Below are 26,893 nucleotides of genomic sequence, written 5' to 3'. Positions count from 1 at the left end.
TGCCTTTCCAGGCTTCCTTTCACTTTGTCTCTCATCCTTCCCATTTCCATTACATTCACTTATTTCCCCCTTCTTCCCTTTCCTTCTTCATATTACATGTATTATGATGTTGGGCCATTATGTACAATTTAGATGAAGACAGGTTCAGTCACCTGAAGATGATTTCAATCAGTGAAATAGAGCAAGTGACAATAAAAGAACTACACAGAAGTATGAGGTAGCAAACTACTAAAAAGAAAGGCCAAGCAAGACGACCTGTTTAGCCTGTGTAAACACATGGGGCACGACCTAACTACGCACCGCAATCATTATCAATTAAACTAGTCAACACTTATGAGAACCAAGGTAGGAGTCTTGCCTTTCCAGGCTTCCTTTCACTTTGTCTCTCATTCCTTCCCATTTCCATTACATTCACTTATTTCCCCCTTCTTCCCTTCCTTCGCTTTCCTTCTTCATATTACATGTATTATGATGTTGGGCCATTATGTACAATTTAGATGAAGACAGGTTCAGTCACCTGAAGATGATTTCAATCAGTGAAATAGAGCAAGTGACAATAAAAGAACTACACAGAAGTATGAGGTAGCAAAGTACTAAAAAGAAAGGCCAAGCAAGACAAACTGAAGTCTGATCAAAGTAAATGTGTTACACAAGGGAACCAGTCAAAGAGTCTCATTCCTTTCTGTAATCTCTTCGAACAGTATTTACATACCCACGCATATCTTAGAAGATTGAAGACATTTGCAGAGCGCCACACTGCTGCCAAAATCTGGGAACAAATGGCAGACTCTGAAAAACAAAAGTATAAGACTGAACCAGATGGAGCAATACTTTCAGCATTATAAAATCAAAGACACCCAGATATTAATAAAAGCATGCCGATTTGAAATATTTTTTTTTGAGTTGGCCTGCCATCATTCCTGTATCAATTATTCGTGCAGTGAAGACGTGCGGTATACCAGAGAAAATCAAAGTAGCATTATCGATGGTAGCATGGTTTTGCCAATTGTCGAGACAGTCAACGTTGCCCTTGGGCTTGGATATACCAGTACCCGGACCTGCCCCGGTTGTACGCGCCCGCCAGCTGTTAGGGTTTAGACCCGTACCCGTCAACAACATGATGCCAGGACCATACCCGCCACAGACACATTGGCAGTCAGGGTATGTTCCCCCAGGTGGAAAGAAGAAAGTGAGAGGAGAAATGCAAACGGAGATAAGGAAGATGTATCTGGTAAGCAGACAAACTGAAGTCTGATCAAAGTAAATGTGTTCCACAAGGGAACCAGTCAAAGAAGAGTCCCATTCCTTTCTGTAATCTCTTCGAACAGTATTTACATACCCACACATATCTTAGAAGATTGAAGACATTTGCAGAGTGCCACGCTGCTGCCAAAATCTGGGAACAAATGGCAGACTCTGAAAAACTAAAATATAGGACTGAACCAGATGGAGCAATACTTTCAGCATTATAAAATCAAAGACAACCAGATATTAATAAAAGCATGCCGATTTGAAATATTTGTTTTTGAGTTGGCTTGCCATCATTCCTGTATCAATTATTCGTGCAGTGAAGATATGCGGTATACACTAGCAAAATTAAAGTACATTTTGTAGCATCATCGATGGCAGCATGGCTTTGCCAATTGTCGAGGCAGTCAACATTGCCCTTGGGCTTGATGACATGGATATACCGGTACCCGGACCCGCCCCAGTTGTACACACCCGTCAGCCGTTAGGCTTTAGACCCATACCCGTCAACAACATGATGCCAGGACCATACCCACAGACACATTGGCAGTCCAGGTGGAAAGAAGAAAGTGAGAGGAGAAAGGCAAACGGAGATAAGGAAGATGTATCTGGTAAGTTAACATTTTATTGCTCTTTATATCATAGTGGTATTGCCATCATATTTTGAGGACAGAACCAGAACCTGGTGTAGATAAGGTAGTGGATTTGTCACTGTTGGCAACATATTTGTTTTCTTGCAGCATATTGTTGTTGGTGACAAATCTGATCCTTATAGTGAAAGGTGTTGTGACTTGCAAGGCAAAAGTGGTAGATGTTGTAGATGGGAACACATTGAGCATCACACATCCAAAGGGGGTGGTTACAAGACTATTTCTCCCATTGAGTCTGTGAAACAAGATAACCACACACACAAATGGCATATCTTTTACGTCATAGTCCTGCGAGCTTTAGATTGATGCTCAGGAGGCCGAAAAGCTACCAGGAAAGGAGCTTGGTTTTGTCATCATTGTTGTTGCACAGCACATTAACACAGTCGGATGTGCCGAAGGCTATAGATGCTGCAATGAAACAGAAGTGGCCCATATTGTGTCCTTTGACTTTGTCAGGGCTATTATTACTCACTCAGTATGTGATAAAGAAAAAAAAAAGCTTTATAAACAATTCCATCAGGTCATGCACTTGGAAAAACCAGACCTCCTCAGCGTGTGTAAACCCATGGAGCACGACCTAAATACGCACCCCAATAATTATCAATTAAACTTGTCAACACTTATGAGAACCAAGGTAAGAGTCTTGCCTTTCCAGGCTTCCTTTCACTTTGTCTCTCATTCCTTCCCATTTCCATTACATTCACTTATTTCCCCCTTCTTCCCTTCCTTCTTCATATTATTATGATGTTGGGCCATTATGTACAATTTAGATGAAGACAGGTTCAGTCACCTGAAGATGATTTCAATCAGTGAAATAGAGCAAGTGACAATAAAAGAACTACACAAGAAGTGCGAGGTAGCACACTACTAAAAAGAAAGGCCAAGCAAGACAACCTGTTTAGCCTGTGTAAACACATGGGGCACGCACCTAACCACGCACCGCAATCATTATCAATTAAACTCGTCAACACTTATGAGAACCAAGGTAGGAGTCTTGCCTTTCCAGGCTTCCTTTCACTTTGTCTCTCATCCTTCCCATTTCCATTACATTCACTTATTTCCCCCTTCTTCCCTTTCCTTCTTCATATTACATGTATTATGGTGTTGGGCCATTATGTACAATTTAGATGAAGACAGGTTCAGTCACCTGAAGATGATTTCAATCAGTGAAATAGAGCAAGTGACAATAAAAAACTACAGAAGTATGAGGTAGCAAACTACTAAAAAGAAAGGCCAAGCAAGACAAACTGAAGTCTGATCAAAGTAAATGTGTTACACAAGGGACCCAGTCAAAGAGTCTCATTCCTTTCTGTAATCTCTTCGAACAGTATTGCAGGGCAAAAGTGGTAGATGTTGTAGATGGGAAGTTGTTGACTTTACACCAAACTGCACAGTAAAAAGACATTTTCCCTGGCAACATCGCACTTTGTACATGCATCTTTCTCTGCGTGTTCTCAAAGCAGCCAAGTGGATATGACTATTCAGTCACGATGGAATCAGGAGACCCAAAACCCAAAGTTTGAATTCATGCACATGCAGATCATGCACTGGTGTTCTGCAGTGGTCTGAGATGTAACAACAGCAGGGATGACTATCATCTCCGACATAATCCATGGAAGAAAGCCAAGAAACCAAATAAATATTTATTTTTTTTTTTTCTAAAACAGGCTAATGGAACTTAAAGCCAAAATACTGACCTTTGCACACTTCAGACTTGAGCGGTATAATTCAAATACAAGGCCAATTCGCCAGCGAAGTGGTTGTAACAACTCCCTGGTAACTGGACCACGCTCCTTTTGGAATTGATAGTACATGAGGACTCAAAAGCGTGATCCAGTTGTAATTACACGTAACACTTTACTGGCGAATTATGTTGGGTACATTGCTCTGGGTACATTGGGCGTAATTTGAAAACCAGCACAGAGTGCCAAGTAACACCTAACAATTATGTTGGTGTTTATTTCTTACAAATGTTTTATATTTCATTTCTTTTCGTAGGAATGCAAGAGAAATATTGGTCTTGCATTAGACCTCCAACACCACACCATCTCTTAATGGTGAAGTGAATCTTGCAATGGTGCAAGAACTACTTGACAGTTGTGCGATAGGTCAGTATTTAAGTTCTTTTTCTCATATTAAAGGGGTATTCATGATCCAAATTTCTTTCTATCACCATCTTTTTATCACTTCTTTCTTTCTGTAGATACAGAAAAAAGCATAAATCCTTTGGCACATGATCATTATGTACGTAGACTATTATTATTATTTTATTACAAATTCTAAATCGCTCACTAAAGCGTGCACATTAACTTGTTTTTCTCAGATCAGGTGCTCCAGCATTGGGCAAGAAAAGTTCCCATGTACCTAGTTGGGTCCACACAGGTTTTGTTTTGTTATGGTTGTTTTAGCGGGTATCTTCTATCTTCGAACCCTGCAGACCTGTTGAGTATAATCATCATTGTAATGATTTTTCTTTATAGGCTCGTATGCAGGAGAAGTGCAGTGAGTCTTGCCTGCGTCGTGTATGTAGATCCGCAAGGTTATATTCATTATGGCGCGCACCCGAACTCGCCAACATCATTCAGCAACATGCCGAAGAGGAACCTCTACAGGCACCATTTTGGACGTCCGTCGGCTCCGACCCAGCAGATAATGGTCTAGTAGCTCCAGCCCTTAAGCGTTTACCAAAGCCCCTTAGCAAGGTCAATTTTTTCAAACATAGTGACCCAAAAACAGTTCCTTTTGGTTTTAATAGGTAAAGAACATTCCAGGCTACCATTATACATCAAAAAATTTAAAACAAAACAATTCTATATTAATTTTAAGTTCAGATTTCGAAATTCCCTAAGATTTCCCAAACGGAAATATGCAATAACTCGGAAGGGAAGGTAGTATGAAGGTCAAACAACCACCAAAATGTGTATTTTTACCCACACTATAATATTATGCCAATAACTCAATTTGGCCAAAAGTGGATGTAAGGGGTTTTGAAACAAAGCTCTTCATATACTCGGATGATTTCAGAAACGATACAATGGGAGTCATTATACAGGGTGGTCCATACAATATACAGGGTGGTACAAGCAAAATTAAGGATGAAAATATTAATTCAGTTAGGGGTGTCGCCCCTCCATGTGCATTGATAATGTAAAGTTTTGACACATGCTTTTTTTTCCATTCTTAGGATCAGACAAGACCCAAGAGAGTGAAGGTAGGAAGAAAAGTGGTAAAGAAGCAATCTGTAACAACTTTGCATCTGGCAAGTAGACGACATGGTGGGCGCTGTAGTGGAAGGGAAGTTAGGAAGGTGTGTATTAAGCCTTGATACAGGGCCTTTTTAATATTCTTTTGTCTTCCTTTAGTTTGGGGGAGTTTGTAACCGGGAGCTTTACACTTTTTAAGAAAAGCTTACTACATGAGTTCTACTTATTTGTGTGTCTACTGAACACTTTCTTTGCAAGGAAAGTATATGAATTAGGCCCCCCCCAAAAAAAGTGTGGTTGCCCTCCGAGACCGACCCAAAAAATCAAAAATCTTGGGTCTTTTTCAATCACTTTCTAGTTACATTGTAGTTTGAACTTGTGTGTTCACAAGTTTTTTGTATTGTGCTTTGCATGTCAAATTGAGGCCTGTACAAAAATGTATTTTAAATAACATACCACTTTCAATAATAATCAGGAGATTTATCCTATGAAAGAGACCGTAGGAGTTATACAGGTGGATCGCGGTTATTTATCTGCCAGCAGGAGCATTTACGGACTTGCCTATTGTTAAGAAACAGAAGGTATGTAAATGTTATTTGTATGAATTTTCTGCAGATAAAAGCACCACCCATGATTCAAAATACAGTGGAAACCTGTTAATACAAGCTCTGATAATACGAAAAATCTGATACGACAAGCCGAAGAGAAACTTCTACATCAGGCACCATTTTGGACGCCCTCCAGCTCCGACCCAGCAGATAATGGTCTAGTAGCTCAGCCCTTAAGCGCCTACCAAAGCCCCTTAGCAAGGTCAACTGTAGGACCCCGAGGTCCATTCTACCATAACTCATGACAGTCAACGTCAATGGTGGACGACCAGTTAGATGGGGGAAGGATCCACCTCCACCATTCTTGCCAAGAGACTTGGTTTTTGCCAACCCTAAGCAGAGGCCAACTACACAGCCCGAAGGCAAGTGATAGAAGATAACCAAATTATAGTCAATCACAGAGTTGAGAATCAATGTTCCTCATCGTGCAGTCATGTTATTATATGCATTTTTATTTGCACAGTCATTTTTTTCACATAAAAACACTTTCAAGCATGATTAATTATCTAAATCAATGCCCACTTTTATTGTTTGCAGACTCCCATGGAACAGTAAGCACAAATTCTCAAATTTTGACCCGGAGCCTTTCACCGATTAGCACCGATTCATGTAAGACAATGACCCTAAACACACATCACACGCAGAATACGATTTCATGAATGACAATGTTAGAAACTGGAATCGAACACATGCCGAAAGCTTATATCTTAACCCTATGGAGCATCTTTGGGACAAGTTGAAATAATATCTTTGTGAACATGTGAAAACGACAACTCTGGATCAGCTTGTAACAGTGCAGAATGTTGATGCGGGAGTCTTACTTTTTTTATAAAATATTCTTGTTTGGGAAAGTCACAAATTGCCGAATCATTTCAATTGATTATGATCGACAAAGGATATTTTTTTATGAATAGGGGAATCAGTAATAAAAGCTGTAGCGTGCTGGGAGTTTGTTCTCTCTCACTCAAACTCTCATCGGGTCAACACACATTATTAGTTACTCCGTATTTACTCAGTTTATGTATTTTGATGTTATGAAGAAGAGAAATAAATCACTACCAAACCAGAATTCCTGTTGTTGCCAGAACTTTTATTTAAACCAGTGGCCTACCGCATCTTATTAATTTATTATATTACCAATGTCCACCACCCTTACAAGCTAGCCGACGGAAGCACTGTCAAGTTCAAGTCTTCTGGAACACTAGGGCAACTGCAGAGAAATGTCACAAATATGTTAGCAGTCCATTGTGCATCAGACACAGTAGCAGGGTCGGATCCAGGAATTTTTGGCGCTGAGTCGCCACCGCTGCTCGGCGCCTACAAAAAGTCAGGCACCGCTCTGCAAAAATAGGGGGCGCCCATTTCTAAATCCGCTTCTCTGAGTAGCTACAGGTTATTGACCGTTTCTTCACTGAAAACCGCAGCAAAGAACTCGGAACAGCAAAATCAAATTATCGCAGTATGTGATGACAGAATGAAATTCTGCTTCAAGAATGGCGAGGTGCTTTTCCCAAAAGCAGAATCAGGAAGAAGTTTCATCACAAGAAACAATTTGGGGCAACTTGCCCCTATGTGTGGGATGTTATATGCAATGGAACAAGCCTTTGGAGTTGCTGATGACAACGCTCAAAATGCTGATTCCAGATCCCTTAAGGGCTGGGGTATGAACGTTTGGACAGTATTTATTTTGGGACATTAGAGCACATCAGACATATCGAATTGCATTCTGAATACGAAGAATGTCATTCTGATATCAAATAATTTTGATTTTTTGAAATTCGCAATTTAATACACATTTTATGGCAAATCATTGAAAATTGATATTTTTGATATTTAACAGTACTTGAAGTAAACTTTATAAATCTGGTGATTTATACTTGAAGTGTATGTAGGTGGGATGAAAAGCCGACGATCAATTGAAAATTTTGACCTTTCAGATTGAAGATATGGATTTTTTCCCAAAACACCAAAACAAATTAGGTCTTTTTGGGAAAAAATCCATATCTTCAATATGAAAGGTCAAAATTTTCAATTGACCGTCGGCTTTTCCTCCGTATACATACACTTTAAGAATATATCATTAGATTTATATGATTTACTTCGAGGACTGTTATATATCAAAATTTGAAAAATATCAAATTTTTATAATTTGTCATAAAATTTGTATTATATTGTGATTTTCAAAAATGAAAATTATTTTATATCAGAAAGACATGCTTCAGATTCAGAATGCAATTCGATAGGTCTGAGGTGGTCTCATGTCCCACAAAAAATACTGTCGAAACGCAATAAACGCCATTTGAGATCCCTTAAGAGATTTAAAAGTTGGAGCAAAGCGAGATTGAAGCCATTAAATATCATTACAAATCCAGTTTTCTGCACTTAAGGGCGGTGCTTATGGCTCAAACAATGACATAATTGATTTTGCTCGACTCATTTGTGATGGATTTTGCTGTTGTGAGCGAGGTTATAATCACCTTGGAAATAGGGTCATCGCCTCGACATCGTACAGACAGACACGATCGTACACTTTTGTTGTAGATTTTATCGGATTTTTTTTATAGCTGTTTTTGTATTTTGCATTTATTTTTAATTTTTTGTTTCACCGTCGTTGACATGCATTCACAAAACAGTGTATAAATATGCACCGGCCACAATCTTTTCGAAGCAAATGTGGCAATAAGCTTCACGAAAGTTGGGTTGCAAATATCGATGAATATGGACGTGTACGTGATCATGTCATGTCATGATAGGACATGTCGACTAATACATTAGAACCCAATAAAAGTATATATATATTCTGAGAGCATATACTCGGATGATTTCAGAAACGATACAATGGGAGTCATTATACAGGGTGGTCCATACAATATACAGGGTGGTACAAGCAAAATTAAGGATGAAAATATTAATTCAGTTAAGGGTGTCGCCCCTCCATGTGCATTGATAATGTAAAGTTTTGACACATGCTTTTTTTTCCATTCTTAGGATCAGACAAGACCCAAGAGAGTGAAGGTAGGAAGAAAAGTGGTAAAGAAGCAATCTGTAACAACTTTGCATCTGCGTCGAGATGACATGGTGGACGCTGTAGTGGAAGGGGAAGTTAGGAAGGTGTGTTAAGCCTTGATACAGGGCCTTTTTAATATTCTTTTGTCTTCCTTTAGTTTGGGGGAGTTTAAGCCCGAAGGTTGTAACCGGGAGCTTTACACTTTTTAAGAAACGCTTCCTACATGAGTTCTACTTATTTGTGTGTCTACTGAACACTTTCTTTGCAAGGAAAGTATATGAATTAGCCCCCCCCCAAAAAAAAGTGTGGTTGCCCTCAGAGACCGACCCAAAAAATCAAAAATCTTGGGTCTTTTTCAATCACCTTCTAGTTACTTTGTAGTTTGAACTAAAGGTGTGTGTTCACAAGTTTTTTGTATTGTGCTTTGCATGTCAAATTGAGGCCTGTACAAAAATGTATTTTAAACATACCACTTTCAATAATATTGAATCAAATTGTTCAAACTCTATTCCACAGGTTCAAGTTCAGGAGATTTATCCTATGAAAGAGACCGTAGGAGTTATACAGGTGGATAATGCCAGCAGATCGGTTATTTATCTGCCAGCAGGAGCATTTACGGACTTGCCTATTGTTAAGAAACAGAAGGAGGTATGTAAATGTTATTTGTATGAATTTTCTGCAGATAAAAGCACCACCCATGATTCAAAATACAGTGGAAACCTGTTAATACAAGCTCTGATAATACGAAAAATCTGATACAACAAGCCGAAGAGAAACTTCTACAGGCACCATTTTGGACATCCTCCGGCTCCGACCCAGCAGATAATGGTCTAGTAGCTGCAGCCCTTAAGCGCCTACCAAAGCCCCTTTTTTAGCAAGGTCAACTGTAGGACCCTGAGGTCCATTCTACCATAACTCATGACAGTCAACGTCAATGATGGACGACCAGTTAGATGGGGGAAGGATCCACCTCCACCATTCTGGCCAAGAGACGTGGTTTTTACCAACCCTAAGCAGCAGCCAACTTTTAAAATTTCAGTGTTTAGAAAATCTAAGCACTGGTCTCGTCTCCATTTTGAAATATTTAGATGAAGATTCTGTTTAGTACACTTGTGTTTAGAATTTACACATGCTTAGATTAAAATGTGTTTAGGATTGAAACGGTAATTGTGTTCAGTATTATGAACTCAGAACAGCAAAATCAAATATAAAGAATAAACCTTACACTGTAAATTCAGTGTTCAGTTATTAAAAATAAAATCTAAACACCGATCTTGTCTCCATTTTGAAATATTTAGATTGTGTTTACCATGCAGCACTGACGCACACAATATCAATGGGGCTGTCCATGCAGAGATTTTATGATCTCAATGCACTCACCAATGGATCTAGCTTGAGTGCACACACACAGTACATCAGTTGTTCATCATATCAGGCTGTTTGTCAGATATATAGGTAAAAACATGTTTTGAGAAAGTCCCTATATATGCACCCCAAAATATCAATCAATAAATCTATAACTTGGCCAATCAGCTGACAGGAAGCCCCTCTGGTATTTTGTAATTCCTTGACCGCATCTCAGTGAATTCTCCAAGACATTCTTACTGCAAGCAGTGATAAGGTTGAACATGCCCAAGATACTCAAGCAACAATATCACAAGCCTGCAACAACACCAGATACCTCAAAAGCAATGCCTGCAAACACCGAACATTCTTCAAGCAGTGATAAGGTTGAACATGCCCAAGATTCGCAAGCACCAATATTACAAGTGTTGTCTAGGACAACATCAGATATTTCTACAGCAGTGGCTGCAAACACCGAACATTCTTCAAGATCGTCGACATCAGCAAGACCAGATGTGGATCTTTCAGTACCAGCCAACACAAGCAAGTTCAGGTGCAAGGGTTTTGAAATGCAAAGGGGGTAGTAACTTATTGTGTAAAATGCCAAAACTGTACACTGATCAGCTTGCAACAGAGAGACTAATTGAATTGGTCACATCTGGTTGCATGGCTTGGTGAAAAGGCAGATCAAGTCATTCCTTTCTTAGATCAGCAGTCTAAAACAAAACGAATGCTGATGCGTAGAGGAACTGAATGTGCCCAAAATGGTATAGGTGGGCCCCTGATAAACATATATATGGGAATGATAACACCGCAAATGTCAACATTTTTATGATAATGCCCTCTGGTTGTAGTGGTTCACAAGGAAATTGTGACAGTACATAGCACTAGAGCTTGAAGACTTGGAAACAGTGCTTCTTATACCCTCTAACATTTCAAAGCTTAACCGATAGTGTCCCAATCGAGAAACCTATCGCAGTATGTGATGACAGAATAAAATTCTGCTTCAAGAGTGGTGAGGTGCTTTTCCCAAAAGCAGAATCAGGAAGAAGTTTCATCACAAGAAACAATTTAGGGCAACTTGCCCCTATGTGTGGGATGTTATATGCAATGGAACAAGCCTTTGGAGTTGCTGATGACAACGCTCAAAATGCTGATTCCAGATCCCTTAAGGGATCTAAAATGAGCGTTTATTGCGTTTCGACAGCATTTTTTGTGGCACATGAGGGCACCTCAGAACTATCGAATTGCATTCTGAATACGAAGCATGTCTTTCTGATATCAAATAATTTTCATTTTTTGAAAATCACAATATAATACAAATTTTATGACAAATTATAAAAATTTGATATTTTTCAAATTTTGATATATAGCAGTCCTCGGTAATTATATAAATCTAATGATATATTCTTAAAGTGTATGTAGCAGGAGGAAAAGTCGACGGTCAATTGAAAATTTTGACCTTTCATTTTGAAGATATGGATTTTTTCCCAAAAAGACCTTATTTTTGTTTGGTGTTTTGGGAAAAAAAATCCATATCTTCAATACGAAAGGTCAAAATTTTCAATTGATCGTCGGCTTTTTATCCCACCTACATACACTTTAAGTATAAATCATCAGATTTATAAAGTTTACTTCAAGTACTGTTAAATATCAAAAATATCAATTTTTAATGATTTGCCATAAAATGTGTATTAAATTGCGAATTTCAAAAATCAAAATATTTGATATCAGAATGACATTCTTCGATTCAGAATGCAATTCGATATGTCTGATGTGCTCTAATGTCCCAAAATAAATAATGTCCAAACGTTCATACCCCAGCCCTTAAGAGATTTAAAAAGTTGGAGCAAAGCGAGATTGAAGCCATTAAATATCATTACAAATCCAGTTTTCTGCACTTTCCTGCATTATGATAATTCTTACATGGCAGTCATATCCCTTTATATACAACACCAGTCAAAAGCAGCTTCTGCACGGCTTTGCACTCCGCGTAGTATGCGCAGTGCTTTTGGGCGCATTAATTTTTCTTGAGGGTGGATGCATTTAAGGGCGGTGCTTATGGCTCAAACAATGACATAATTGATTTTGCTCGACTCATTTGTGATGGCTTTTGCTTGTGAGCGAGGTTATAATCACCTTGGAAATAGGGTCATCGCCTAGACATCGTACAGACAGACACGATCGTACACTTTTGTTGTAGGTTTTATCGGATTTTTTTCATAGCTGTTTTTGTATTTTGCATTTATTTACCAAACCAGAATTCCTGTTGTTGTCAGAACTTTTATTTAAACCAGTGGCGTACCGCATCTTATTAATTTATTATATTACCAATGTCCACCACCCTTACAAGCTAGCCAACGGAAGCACTGTCAAGTTCAAGTCTTCTGGAACACTAGGGTAACTGCAAACAAATATGTTAGCAGCCTATGGAAGTCCATTGTGCATCAGACACAGTAGCATAGGGCGGATCCAGGAATTTTTGGCGCCGAGTCGCCACCGCTGCTCGGCGCCTACAAAAAGTCAGGCACCGCTCTGCAAAAATAGGGGGCGCAGCTCCGCTCTGCAAAAATTAGGGGGCGCCCATTTCTAAATCCGCTTCTCTGAGTAGCTACAGGTTATTGACCGTTTCTTCACTGAAAACCGCAGCAAAGAACTCAGAACAGCAAAATCAAATTATCGCAGTATGTGATGACAGAATGAAATTCTGCTTCAAGAATGGCGAGGTGCTTTTCCCAAAAGCAGAATCAGGAAGAAGTTTCATCACAAGAAACAATTTGGGGCAACTTGCCCCTATGTGTGGGATGTTATATGCAATGGAACAAGCCTTTGGAGTTGCTGATGACAACGCTCAAAATGCTGATTCCAGATCCCTTAAGAGATTTAAAAAGTTGGAGCAAAGCGAGATTGAAGCCATTAAATATCATTACAAATCCAGTTTTCTGCACTTAAGGGCGGTGCTTATGGCTCAAACAATGACATAATTGATTTTGCTCGACTCATTTGTGATGGCTTTTGCTTGTGAGCGTGGTTATAATCACCTTGGAAATAGGGTCATCGCCTAGACATCGCATTACAGACAGACACGATCGTACACTTTTTGTTGTAGGTTTTATCGGATTTTTTTCATAGCTGTTTTTGTATTTTGCATTTATTTTTAATTTTTTGTTTCACCATCGTTGACATGCATTCACAAAACAGTGTATAGATATGCACCGGCCACAATCTTTTCGAAGCAAATGTGCCAAAAAGCTTCACGAAAGTTGGGTTGCAAATATCGATGAATATGGTAGTGTATGTGATCTTGATGAACAACCATCGCCATTGAAACTGAAAAATAGCTCGAGTAAGTAAAAACAAGATAAAAACTGTCTTCGCAAAGCTGGAGTTAGTAATATTGATCGAATTACTGTACCGTGAAACAAATACCTACAGAACAAGGTGATATGGGTAGAGCTGTTTTCAACAATGCCATGTGTGAGAAGTTGGGGGCTCCGATACGAAATACGTAAAGTAGTAGAAATTACAGGGGGCCTGACCGCAAAATGCAAGAATGCATTTGCGAGTTGGAGAATAACTCGAGGCGTTGAAAAAAGATTTGGCTCATTAAAGTCAACGCATCATTAGTCAAGTTGACCAAAAATTCACAGAGAAGCAAACGCAAATCCCAGGTCTTGTCAAAAATGCATTGGTGAATTAAACGATACCAACAAATCCATGATTAACGAGTTTAGAGGGGACGTGTACAAACAAAGTGATAATTTGGAATCTCATTTCACTACTGAAATGAAACAAAATGAACAGTTGTCTGTATCAACCAGACAAAATAAAGATTTAAAAACAGTTTTCTACCATGTCTGATGATGCAATAGAAAAAAGAAAAAAAAAACATGACCACCACAATGACGTCAATCTTACAAAAGTATGTACAACCAAATACCTCAAGTTTTCAAACTTCATCTGGAAATGCAAATTCATACCAACCTGTAGACCATAAGACTATTCAAAAGACCAGCCCTCCCCCCTTTCAATCTATCACCATTTACGTGAAACTAAGCTAAAAGTAACGAATGAATTTGCACTAAAATCGGAATTGCATCAAAATTAATAATAAATCTTGTATTGAGATCTCAAGTGTTATAGGGCAAAGAAAATTTACTTGAGATTGTGTTTTAAAAGACACTTAGGAAAGGTTCTTTTTCAGATCAAAATAATCTGGTACTCACTCAGAAATATTTCAATTCCTATCAGTTATCTTGATTCTGATAGGAATTGAAATATTACCTTGTTTTGTGATGGTAAGAAAATATGTCTTGAAGAATCATGACAATATATTGTAATTGGAAATATATAAATAATGCGTCCTTTTAATTTAGGCAATGTTTCATCTGTAGTACTTGGCAAGTGTGAAATACCAGCGTCCTTCCTAAGACAGAACTGGCTGTGAATCAAGCCAACTGTCCAATTGATCAATTTGCATAAAAAGAACAGTCAATGGAACAGATGGGTTACCTGTCAAGCATGGGCTGCTGCTAAATTCTAGTACTTCTCATGAAGCTTTTAATAACACTGGTGGTCTAGGGCAAACTTCCAGTATCCTTCATGGTTTGTCATATTCTCCGCCCATTGTTAATACAAAGACTCATCAGAACAGCAATTGTAAACCAGAACCTTACAGTGGTGATTTGATGTCAGAAAGTAACTGGTGGGAAGGAAATATAAGCAAAATTTATGGTAAGGGCAATATGTGGCGAAGCTTTTATATGCCTCCCTCAGCAAAGAAGCGTGTGAATTGTTTAGTAGATTTAGTCCTTGTGACCCTGCGCATTCATATTGGTTACGACTAAGATTAGCTGCAGCGATAAGAGTATCCCGGGGAGTATCCCAGCAAAAACTTTTTCTGATGTGCCTCATTCTATTGCAGACGACATTGCTATAGACCATTTTGTGTTAGTTAGCTTTGGAAGGTACCTGTAATAAGCAAATCAGAATGGCGATTAGACGAAAACAGCCAAAAATTATGTCAGAGGCATTAATGGCAACTGCAAGGTTTGAGGAGGGGCTAATCCGAGTTAATGAAGATCGAAATCCATTAGTTCGCAGAACAGCAGCGCTGCAAAACGCTGATAATTTGTTAGCACCATCCCCTGTAGTAAATAGTAAATCTCTTGATGCATGAGTGGCGTCTAGTAGTGTAGCCCAAAATACAACTTGTGTGTCACAACCTTAACTTGATACTACATGACTCTCAGACTCCAAATACAAGTATATTCAAGAAAAAGAGTGAGGAAGCATGGAAGTATAACGTGGAAAGAAAAATAAATTTATTAATTGCGGAAAGGGATGATCTGACAGAAAAAGTTCAGACTTCGATACAAATTAGTCCTGTGCAGTGAAATGCTTATTATCCTGTACGCAGGCCAAGATCACGTTCACAGGTGCAGTGTTATTATTGCTATAGATTTGGTCACTATGAGAATGAATTATCCCAACAATAATAGGCCAGGGATGAATCCATCTGGTAACATGCATGTTCCTCCATCTGGTAATGCATTTTGCTAGTCAAAATCCATCTACATGTAGTAACATATATGTTCCTCCATCTGGAAATACATATAGTCCTCCACAGTTCTGTATTTCGATTTTACACAGTCGATAATATATTATTGAATGCCAACTGTGTAGGCAGCCATTATTGCAGATGTTGCTGGCTTCTACACGTAAAAGTATAGGTCTGGCCCATTTGATAGTACGCAACTATGAAGAATATTCCATCCAGCAAAAAATCTGCAGTACAGGGTAAAGGATAAATTTGTTAACCTGGAAGTAAAACTTAATTTACTCTTCCTGGTAATTTGCCCATGCCCAGAAGCTACCATTAAAACGCAGACTGCAATACCCTTTAGGTCTATGTACCTCTATACCCCGTACGATATGGATGCCTTCCCAGCCAACTGATGCTTCCAAGTGACTGTCCACACAGGTATTGAATACTGGGATATGACTTAAATTTTTGGGTGTGGTGGGTGGGAAAATTTTCTTCACATTGGAGACCCAACCGTCTCCTTCCATGACAGATAAAAATGTGCCTAATCCCTGACCCACTGGCAGTGTCAGAAGGTTATTAACCACTTCCCATTGGCTACTTCAAACAATAGACCTTAAACCTCATTGGGCCTTATATAAAGCCAATCAATAAATCAATCATATTGATTTGTCCAAGCACAAGCTATGGACCAGGGTTAGTCTCTTTCACAGGAGGTAATAAATTTGTTCATTGTATAGATACAATAAACTTTATTACCTCCAGATGAAATGAGGCACATTTTACTTAAATAGCTGATGATCACACAGTGGAATCAAGAACTGAAGCGGAATCACAAAGTTTGATTGATCGGTCCAAAGATTACATGAGTATTACATGAAAACATGTATTAAAGACCAAACTGGGAAGGTGAAGGATGTAGATTTGCTGATGATCACACAGTGGAATCAAGAACTGAAGCGGAATCAAAGTTTGATTGATAGGTCCAAAAAAGATTACATGAGTAGTACTTGTAATCTCATTATTTCATAACATCAGACATCATGTAAACATTGAAGATGGCTTATAGCAGCTAGCATGTCCTGACAGATTATTGATGTTATACCCAAGCATAACTACACAATGGAATTGGTTTGTGTAAACACATGTAAAGAAGACAAAATTGGAAGGTGAAGGATGTAGATTTGCTGATGATCAAGAACTGATGCGGAATCACTAAGATTGATTGATAGGTCCAAAGATTACATGAGTATTACATGAAAACATGTATTAATTTTATTGATTTAAAAAGTTGGCGCAAAGCGAGATTGAAGGATGATGATCCGATTGGGCCTACTCAGGACCCAGATCTAATTGCCCCAGGTCAAATAGCTCGACAAAATGCCCCCTTCCACCACCTTAGTTAATTGATACGGAGATCTCGAAAGTCGTCCATACTTTGGTTAACAATCTAATTCAGGTGGTGGAAACCAAATTAGTGCATTTAGCCATTAACGAAGATAAATTGGCAAATTTGAAAGTTGGATTTTGGATCCTTCAAAAATTCCGGCGGAGTACCGTGTCGCGAGAAAACTCCCCGGCCTCGCACCTGGGTGCAAATTTTCGGCCAAAGCGAGGATTGAAATCGAAGCCATGGACAAGGCACAGGACTTGGCCTATATCAAATTACTGAGAGATGACGTGGAAAAAATAGTCAACCCAGAAAGTGAGTCGGATTTAGAAGAGGCAGAAGCTTCGGCTAGGAGAAAACTAGATAGGCCTACTAAAGTTCCAGCTTTTGAACTTCACAAATTAAAGCTAGACAGCGATTCGAAGAGAGCCTTGAGACCAAGAAAGGGAAGAGGGTAGAAATCCTCGACCAGAGAAGAAAGCCTTCTAGCAACAAAAAGAAGAGCAAGTGCAACCGCCTAATATAAGGGCACGCTACTCTTCAAGGCAATATCATGCTCCCTCGCCCCAGTGGGGATGGGGTCCTATGCCGCAACAACAGCAGTGGTGGCATCATCAGCGGACCCTTCGTTCCGCCCGCCTGGAAGCCTTTCAAGGCCAGAAAACAGTAGTTCTGTTTAATAAACCCAAAGGCCCTTTTCAGGGCCACCCTACTTTTCATAGCTATTTTTGTATTTTGCATTTATTTTTCATTTTTTGTTTCACTGTCGTTGACATGCATTCACAAACATTGTATAAATATGCACCGGCCACAATCTTTTCTAAGCAAATGTGCCAATAAGCTTCATGAAAGTTGGGTTACAAATATCGATGAATATGGACGTGTATGTGATCTTGATGAACATGATGAACAACCATCGCCATTGAAACTGCGAAAAATAGCTTGAGTAAGTAAACAAGATAAAAACTGTCTTCGCAAAGCTAGAGTGAGTAATATTGATCGAATTACTGGCAATAATCAGAACATCTGCACAAAGTGTATTCGCTATGGCCGAGCAAATTCCAAAAAAGCAAGTTCTTCTGCTGATCACATGCACAGCAGCATGTACAGCCATGATAGCAGTGCCGCTATATATAGTAGTGCATGTACAACAGGTTCAGAAACTGATGAATCCCAGCCAAGACTTGATCTCGCAGAAATTCAGCAGCAGGATAACAATATCAGCACAGATAGTGAAGCACCGATAACCTCATTGGAACCCACAGAAATCGAAATACAATCACAGTCAGAATCAGATTCAGATCATGTCGATGATGTGGCTGGCAGTATAGCAGCTGTGTAAATGATGACCGCCTAGTGGACGAGGTAGTAAAAAAATATCATCTTGCCTTTCAGAAGATCACTTGAGAAAACTATTGATAGCAATAACATCCCAAATAAAGGGAGATATATGATACGATGCCCGTTCACCAGAGGCAAGAGGAGGCTCAAAGAACTGAATGAGTTAACTATGGCTTCAAGGAAGAAACTCTGTGCTTGTTTCCTTTTTGTTAGAACTACATATAGAAAACCAGTGACAAGCCAACTGCATAATGCTATATCATCAGCTGACAACAGTGCTTACAAGAGGTAAGAAATCAAATTTTCACTGTTAATTTTGTTTGTACCATATTCATGATATTACTCGAGAACTTTGCTTTTGTTTGCACACAATAGTTACTCAGCAATGTCAAAATCCGCATGCCCTATATCAACAAAGTCATGATCAAAGTAACATAGACATGCATAGGAATGTTTTTATATATCAGCTACGGCTCTCCGAAAAACCTGGAATATTTGGTCTTAACCTGAAGATGGCAACTCTGAGAGCTGATCTGTGAATATAAAAGGTCCTGTCCACGTGGTTGGAAGCATTGTGCATTTAAGCTGAGCTAGTTGCATGTCAGGCGTACAATCATGGCCTTTGACTGAAACATGACTAACATGGTGGGATAGCTCGAATACACGCGGCATTGGACATAGCTCATGGTTTACATGTAAGTTCAACGACTTCAACCTCATCTGAATCTTCCAGCATGTCCAGTCCAACTACAAGATTGACCATGTTAACTAGGTCAACGCCACATTGACTCCTAGGAGAAGTCCACGAATTATGCACACAGCGAGCTCGAGTCAAAGAGTGCGGGCGTTGACCTTCGAAGATATGAAAGCGAGGAAAGGACTTGGAAGTAAGGTGGTGAAGGTAGGAAAAATGTAGAAATTTATTGTGTAAATATTTCAATGTAGGGGAAAAGTGGGGCATAATGGACCCTATACTAACAATTCATATTATGGGCTAAATGGAATGCCATGAGAAAAACCATGTACTGTAGAAATGTCTACAGTCCAATAGGCCTGACAATGCCAAGGGACAATGCTGTCCACTTTAATGGTACGTTCAAATCGATCGGTTGGACGTCCAAAGTTCCTGTAAACATATTATAGTGTATGTTGAAGTTCTTAAACCAAATTTTTGTTAGGGCAATGGAAAGCATCCAGAGGAAACATTCCTACAACAAAGTCGTAATTGGTATATTGGTAAAGGATTTCTCCAGCAACCTGAGAGGACAGTCTGAAAAGGGGACGTCTAGTCACTAGCTCCGTTTACACCATCGGTACCAACAGAGCAGAATGAACAGATATGTACAGTATCCAGAGGCATACTATTTTTTTATTCATTTATAAGTTCTTTCATAAAAGATGTCCAACATCCAGTTATTTTACGGTGCGCAAATGCCGAAATTGTCCCATACGCGCATGCTCATTTCAAGTAAATTCCCCGTTTGCATAGCTACCCAAACTCGGAAATTCGGCTATTTGAGTATGCTCATTTCAAGGATATTCCAGGTTTGCGCAGGATGCTCAAAATCTGAAATTTGGCTGTTTGAGCAGCAACGTAAACCCGGAGATTCGTCCAAATGTGCAAATACTTATTAAATATATCAAATCAGACAACTGCGTCCACATGAGTGAATACATAATTATCATTCAGCATGGATGAGTTCCAAGAGGGTCATAAACTCACTGCAATACTGCAAATACAATTTAAATAGTAATGTAATGGCATCAACCAAGAGTAGTCTTTGACAAATTATAGTAGGTCAAAATACTAAACATATTCAGTAACTGTTATTTTGGTGGAGTACAATAATTAGTCATGTTGCTATCATTTCTGTTGACTTGCAGGTGCGTTTCCCCGAGGAGCACAGATTCATGCAAGATAACGACCCTAAACACACATCACATGCGGCACAAGACTACATGAATGACAATGGAATAAACTGTAATCAAACTATGGAATCAAACATATGACTTGATGAATAGCTGATTGCAGAAGATAAACATGATAAAGGAAGATACCAAGTTGAATGAAGCCGGTTCCTCAATCGGGACATATGGCAACCTGGTGAAGATGGGGGTGAGTCAACCAAAGTGAAGAAGTGAGCACAAGCCACCAATGCAGCAAACTTGATCCTAGGTTTATTGGATGTCTGTATTAACCGGCTGGTGTTGGCTAATAGTCGGTTCTCGGGAGGGCCTGGGCACAACAATCTTCACGCCATGGATCCCATTGCAAGCTCTCCTCCAGCAGACAGAGCTTGTGTTCCCTGTAAGTTACAGTCCAGTTTCTAAGAATTAAAGGACAGAAAATTCACAATAAATGTCGTCCTAAACAAAGATCTAGTATGCATGTATATGCATGTGACCGTCCACGGCGAATGAGCCGTAAATTCCTCCCCCGGTCCATTTTGTTTTATTTCGTGTTTAAAAAATAAACATCATAAACTTTAAAATGGTATATCATTTGACTTCAAACGATATCCAGAAGCAGGGTTATGGTTTGTTAAACTTTGCTCCTTCAACAAAATTATAGCTTTTTACGTTTTTACATGAGTCTCTTTTTCCACATTGCTGGCAATAAATATCAAACAGTCATAATTGGCGGTCATTTCAAATCATTCCCAAGTCAACAAGGTTTAAGAAAGTTCTCTCATTGTTAATTGTTGGTTATGCATACCTGTACAAAATACAATGCCTGGTAACCCACCACTTGAACAGGATTTAGCAAAAGCAAACAAAGACCAGAGCTATTAAATGTTCTATAGCCATCTAAGGTAGAAGCTTATTATCCACTTCAACAATAGGCTTATTGATTAGTTTTTGACTATCAAAATGAGTCGGATGTCGGGCCAGCTTAAGTTACCGATGAATACGACATTCGTACACATTTTACGCCATAACTCAGAATACAATTTAGGAAATTTACGGCTCATTTGTGCTGCCGGGTCACATATGCATATAAAATACATAGGTATACCTTTAAGGGCTCGGATAGCGATGAGACCTGAGAGCATATCAGATACATCAAATTGCATTCTGAACAAGAGTGGATAAAAAATAAATTCACTATCACCTCAGCATGAGCTTTTTGGTAGTGGTAATCGCCTCATATGGTACGTGTGCAAGGTTTTTAGACTTGCCTCTGACGCTGTCGAAGTTACATAGCAATAACATTTTTACGTTTAATTTTTTTTTTACACTGCAGGACTGTCTTAATTTTCCATGAGTTCTTATCTGTAGCAACGGCGTCGTTGCAGAAAAATGTCATAGACAAACTATATTTAATTCTTAGAGACACACAGTTTAAAACACATACATGCTGGTTGGTTGGAGTTTTTGTTGTTGGTGTGTGAGCAAATGTGATGCGATAAAGCAAAATGTCGATCAAAATCAAAATTCAGTTTTCAATCTCAGTATATGTATGAGCCAGAATATCAGGGCTTTATTTTTCTGGAAACCATATGGTTTCAGAGATATGGTCATTTTAGTGTTGCTCAGGACACAGGAGGTTGAATACTATTATTGATTATATTTCAAAATCAATATTCCCGACATCCGACTCATTTTGCTTGATCGCATCACAAATGTCCAAAAACGTTGACAAAACCTGTCACTTGTTTTTTTCAGTCAATTCTAAGATTCCTATGACAATCGCCAATACACCACACTAGTTGCTAAGACTTGCTATATAGAGGTACCTATAATATACAGGATCTTATATCTAATTCAACTTCTTATCATGTCTAGCTACGTTAGAGGGAAGCCATCAGGTTACACAGCCATGGAATATGTAAAAAATCTGACCATCACCAATACACCACATAGAGGTACCTATAATATACAGGATCTTATATCCAATTCAACTTCTTATCATGTCTAGCTACGTTAGAGGGAAGCTATCAGGTTTACACAGCCATTGGTGGTAAAAAATCTGACCGGTCGTACCAAGGATGGGCATTGCATTCGGGGCAAATACGACCATGAGGGGTTCTAGTACATGCACCTATGATATACAGGATCTTATCCAATTTGACTTCTTATCATGTCCAGCTACGTTATAGAGGGAATTAGCTATCAATCAGGTTACACAGCCATTGGTGGTATGGAATATGTAAAAAATCTGACCGGTCGTACCCAGGATGAGCATTACCTTCGTGGCAAAAACGATGAGAAGTTTCTATTTATGCTCTCAGAGTCAGCGCCTGAATCTGTCGTCAGTGTTGCAGAATCATTCGCAATGAGAGAAGTCTTAAAAACAAGTTGAGGAAAATGTGGAGATCAAATCCAAAGTAAGATAAATATAATTATCATTGTTGGCCATAAGAAGGCTATAAGGAATATGATCATTATATCACATGGAAGAGGGGAAGGACGACAACCCATGTCAATGATCATGGAATAAAGAAAGAAGACTTTCTACTTAAGACAGCCTGTCATATGAACCATATCAAGTTAACCCAGTTTTCACAGGCTTTCCAAATGTATGCAGATTACAGGCTAGTTTTTGTACAAATTTGGGTTAATGAAGATTTTGGTGAATGTTTTAACACTAACCAAGAACAAAAGAGAGAGAATCCAGTCAGTGGCATTCTGTTAAACTATAAGCATGGTGGGATGTGTTGATATCAAAGACAACAAGGAGCTTGTCAATTCTATGGTGAAGTTCCTGGCCGTTGATGTTCAGCGTAATGCTATTGAACAGCAAGTATAATCGCTGTGTAAATTAAAAATACAGCCTTCGCTCAGACTTTCAAACATTTTGCGAAATAGCAGTTAGTAATCTTTTTTTCCTTTGAAACAAAAGCAATTTGAAACGTGGTATAGTTATATGTACATGTAACTCAAATTATAGGCACACACTAAAAGTGCCCTGCCGTAAAAATCCCTGCAGCAAGTAAGGGCACAGACCCCAACACCAAATCTAAGGTATCCTAGTTTGGATAACACCAGAGCAGAGATCCCAAAAGCTTCTCCAATCTCTTAGTATCGAAGATAGCCACAAGAAATACAATTTAGCAAGCCATCAATATAGGATATGGGAGGTCAGGGATAGGATACAGTAGTATAGTGCTTGTTCAGTTGCACATGGAGTTTTCAAGCAATAGAGTTATTGACTTGTATGCTTAGTTAGAATTAAATATCCCAAATTGCCAGCGACATTGAAATTGAAACAGGTAGAGGCAATCACGTCAGTAACGAACCAACAAGACACATTTGTGATGTTGCCAACATCATATGATAAAACTTTAATATGATACGATTTCAAAATTTATTTCTGCAACATTGTTATAATGTCTCCACATTTTTAAAATTCTTCAAATTGAAGAATTGTAGTTTTTTTCCATCAGATAATGTATTGATTTAAATAACTTTCTTTTGCAGGAACTTGAACCGGAACCTGGTAGTCGACTAGTCCCAGCACCTTCACAAGATGGATTTATCACTGGCCATAAGAAATATGATCATCTAAATGATGCGCAAAGTGTTTATTACATGGTGGAAGCAGGCAAGGGGGAATAATGACAACCCATATTTACTCTCCAAACCACAGGTATAATGCATCAATTCCACACATGGACCAATGCCTACAACTTTTACATGACGACTATCATGACTGTAGATGAGCTGGGCGTAGGTGTCGTGCTGGTGTTCATCATAGCAGATGTTGTCAAAAGCTTTCACTGTTATTAGAGAAAACGTTGGGGAAATAATCAACACAACTTAAATGACAGATGATGCAGATCAGTATTACATTGTACACTGCACCAAAACAGTATCCAAACACTTGGAAAAGAAACTAAACCATATTTGGGTTAGTTTAAATCTAAACCTGCACATTATGCAACCCCATTGAATCCAATGTGATCTCTAGAAGTTTGGTTAGACAAAGGTCCATTATAAAGTTACAAACTGCATGACCTACATGTATTCAAAAATTCATGTCCTAGACTTATAATAGTTATAAAAATATGGTTTGTGAGTGGTGGATGCCCAATTTATGAGCACTTTTTTTGTTTAAATTTTAAAGAAAAAAACATACTGCTTTAAATCAAGCTATGTCTCCTCTTTTTGCGCTGGTTGGAATCTTTTTGGCTTTTATAGGTCAGTTTGTCAATTGCTAATCAATTGCTTACTTTACATCTTCAGGTCACATTGGATTCAATGGGGTGTCATAATGTGCAGGGTTAGATATAGTGCATGAAGAAATACATTAACCCAAATATGGTTGTTTTACAATTAGGACTTTTTTCTGAGTGTTCAGATACGTTTCTCCATTTTGAACTCCATGAAGAGACACATGAAAGTCAAGGCACTGGAAAAACAAGGAGTATAAGACTTATGTTTTTAACATAGAAGCCAGTTAAGACAAATTTGAACAGATGCCCAACATCTTTCTCACAATATGCAGCCAGAATCAAGAAGTTTTATGTACCAGAAAGAAGCAGTTGGCAGTATGTTTCAGTAAAGGATGCAATATCAACACCAATATGTGTAAGAGGCCAGATATATGATACATACTAATAGGTATTGTGATTCCTATTGTCTTAGGATACTAATTGCCAATTAATTATCTTATCAAAACATATTTAGTAATTCATAAGCTTGCTAGGTGGCACCAACACCTGGGTGTACCAAATCATGGTAACTAGTAAGTGTCAACCACTTACATTATCATCATAATGATCACTTAAGTATCTTTATTAAAGTGCAGCCCAAACACACCATGATCTCTCATGTTATGATCTCTCAAGGGTTCAGTGTACCAAAAACACCTTTAGAAATGGGCTCAGTTAAGGAGATAATTATGTTTATAAATAAATACTTCGAGATCTGGTTGAGTTAATGAGATGATAATGACAAATCTTTACAAAGTGAGTTTGGACCCACCCAGGGGTTGGGGCCTGCCTAAGCAAGCCTAGGGACTTCTCTAGTCACTCGTTATTTTGAACTCATGAAGAGAAGACTAACTACCTAACCGAAGAAGAGAAGCAATAATTAAAGTCTAGTGAAATTGCAATATATCTTGTGTTACAACTCGCATTATTTACTGTTTGAGGAAAGGACCCATGCAAGTCGTCGAGACAAGAATGGACACTCCGACATATGTACTATGAGAATTTCCACAAGCAGTTTAAGCACATCATGCTCAGAGGATTTTTTTAAAACAAATTTGTTTGGTACTGGTAATAGTTTTACTGAACTTTGAAGCAACCATCTACCCCTGATATGACTAGGGCACAAACCACACACAAACCCTCTGATCATATTCACTAGGGTACAAACCACTAATACCCTGCACACAAGTGTGGCTGCATGCCAAGAGGAGTGCCTACAAATGACAATTAGCTGAAGGTTTTTAGACTTCTGGGCAGGTTAAATAATGAAAACTTTCAGTGTGATAAAGCAAATATGACTTGATCAAACAAAATTAAATTCTCGCTCAGAATTGTTTTATTTCATTGTGTATATAAGGTTCTGAGCTTACTGAAAACCACATGATAATAATTGGACTTGCAGTTCTAGATATAAAAGTTTTAGTGCTGTTCAGAACAATAAAATACAGATGGAAGTTGAATTTGAATGTTTTAAATTGTTCAAAAACTGTCCAGTCAAAATCTTGGCCCAAAAAACAGCTGATTTTACATGATTTTAGCAAAATTATAAAATAACAAATTCTCCAAATACAAAATATCTGGCCTGTATCATCATCCCTTTTAGATATATGACACATTTTAAAACGGCTCCTGGTGGACGACAACAATACATGTAAACTTCACCAGTATTATGCTGAATTGCAAACCATTGGAAAGGTCACACTGCCTGTACAGAAGGATACAATGTATAAAAGCCTCTTGGATAAACAGCCAAGTTAACGAACAGGAAAATGCTGGGGTACAATGATTAAAGGGACATCTTTCCTACATGAATCCAGATAACTTCATGTTCCACATCAGACTTTAATGCTATGTGACATTTGCAGAAGGCCAAGCTGTTGTGATCGCAGACATCAAGGATTTGCAATTGAGGACGAGGAATTCCCAGCAAAAACTGCCAAAAAATAACTCAAGCTGTCTCATTAATTCAAATTGAAGTGACACAGTGAAGAGAGGTTGACAACTTTCCTATGGAAGTATCCAAAAGTCAAATGTAGTATTTGATACCAGCATGCGACCTTGGCCAGCATCTGAGAAAATACCATCAGTATGGGGATAAGGTAGCAAGAAAAAAGAGCTATACGCAGTCAAAAGTGGTTTGTTCTTGATTATTTCCATTCAACAAATACTACATTTATTAGTTCTACAAGTATACTATTCATCAATATCCTTCAAACCCCGGTTTTTATATATCAAAATTACGATAAAGAGTTTTATACTTTCTTGCAGCTTCTATAACTACAGGAAACTACCAGCTTAGACAGCGTTGCAGCCCATCAGTCAGGGACCATCCGCCCACGGTTGCCTGTACAGGAGAGCGCATTTTAGACCAGCCGTGCAGCCCATCAGTCAGGGACTATCCG

The sequence above is a fragment of the Amphiura filiformis genome, chromosome 11, assembly GCF_039555335.1.
Source record: "Amphiura filiformis chromosome 11, Afil_fr2py, whole genome shotgun sequence".
NCBI lineage: Eukaryota > Metazoa > Echinodermata > Ophiuroidea > Amphilepidida > Amphiuridae > Amphiura > Amphiura filiformis.
Note: the sequence above shows the minus strand (reverse complement) of the source record.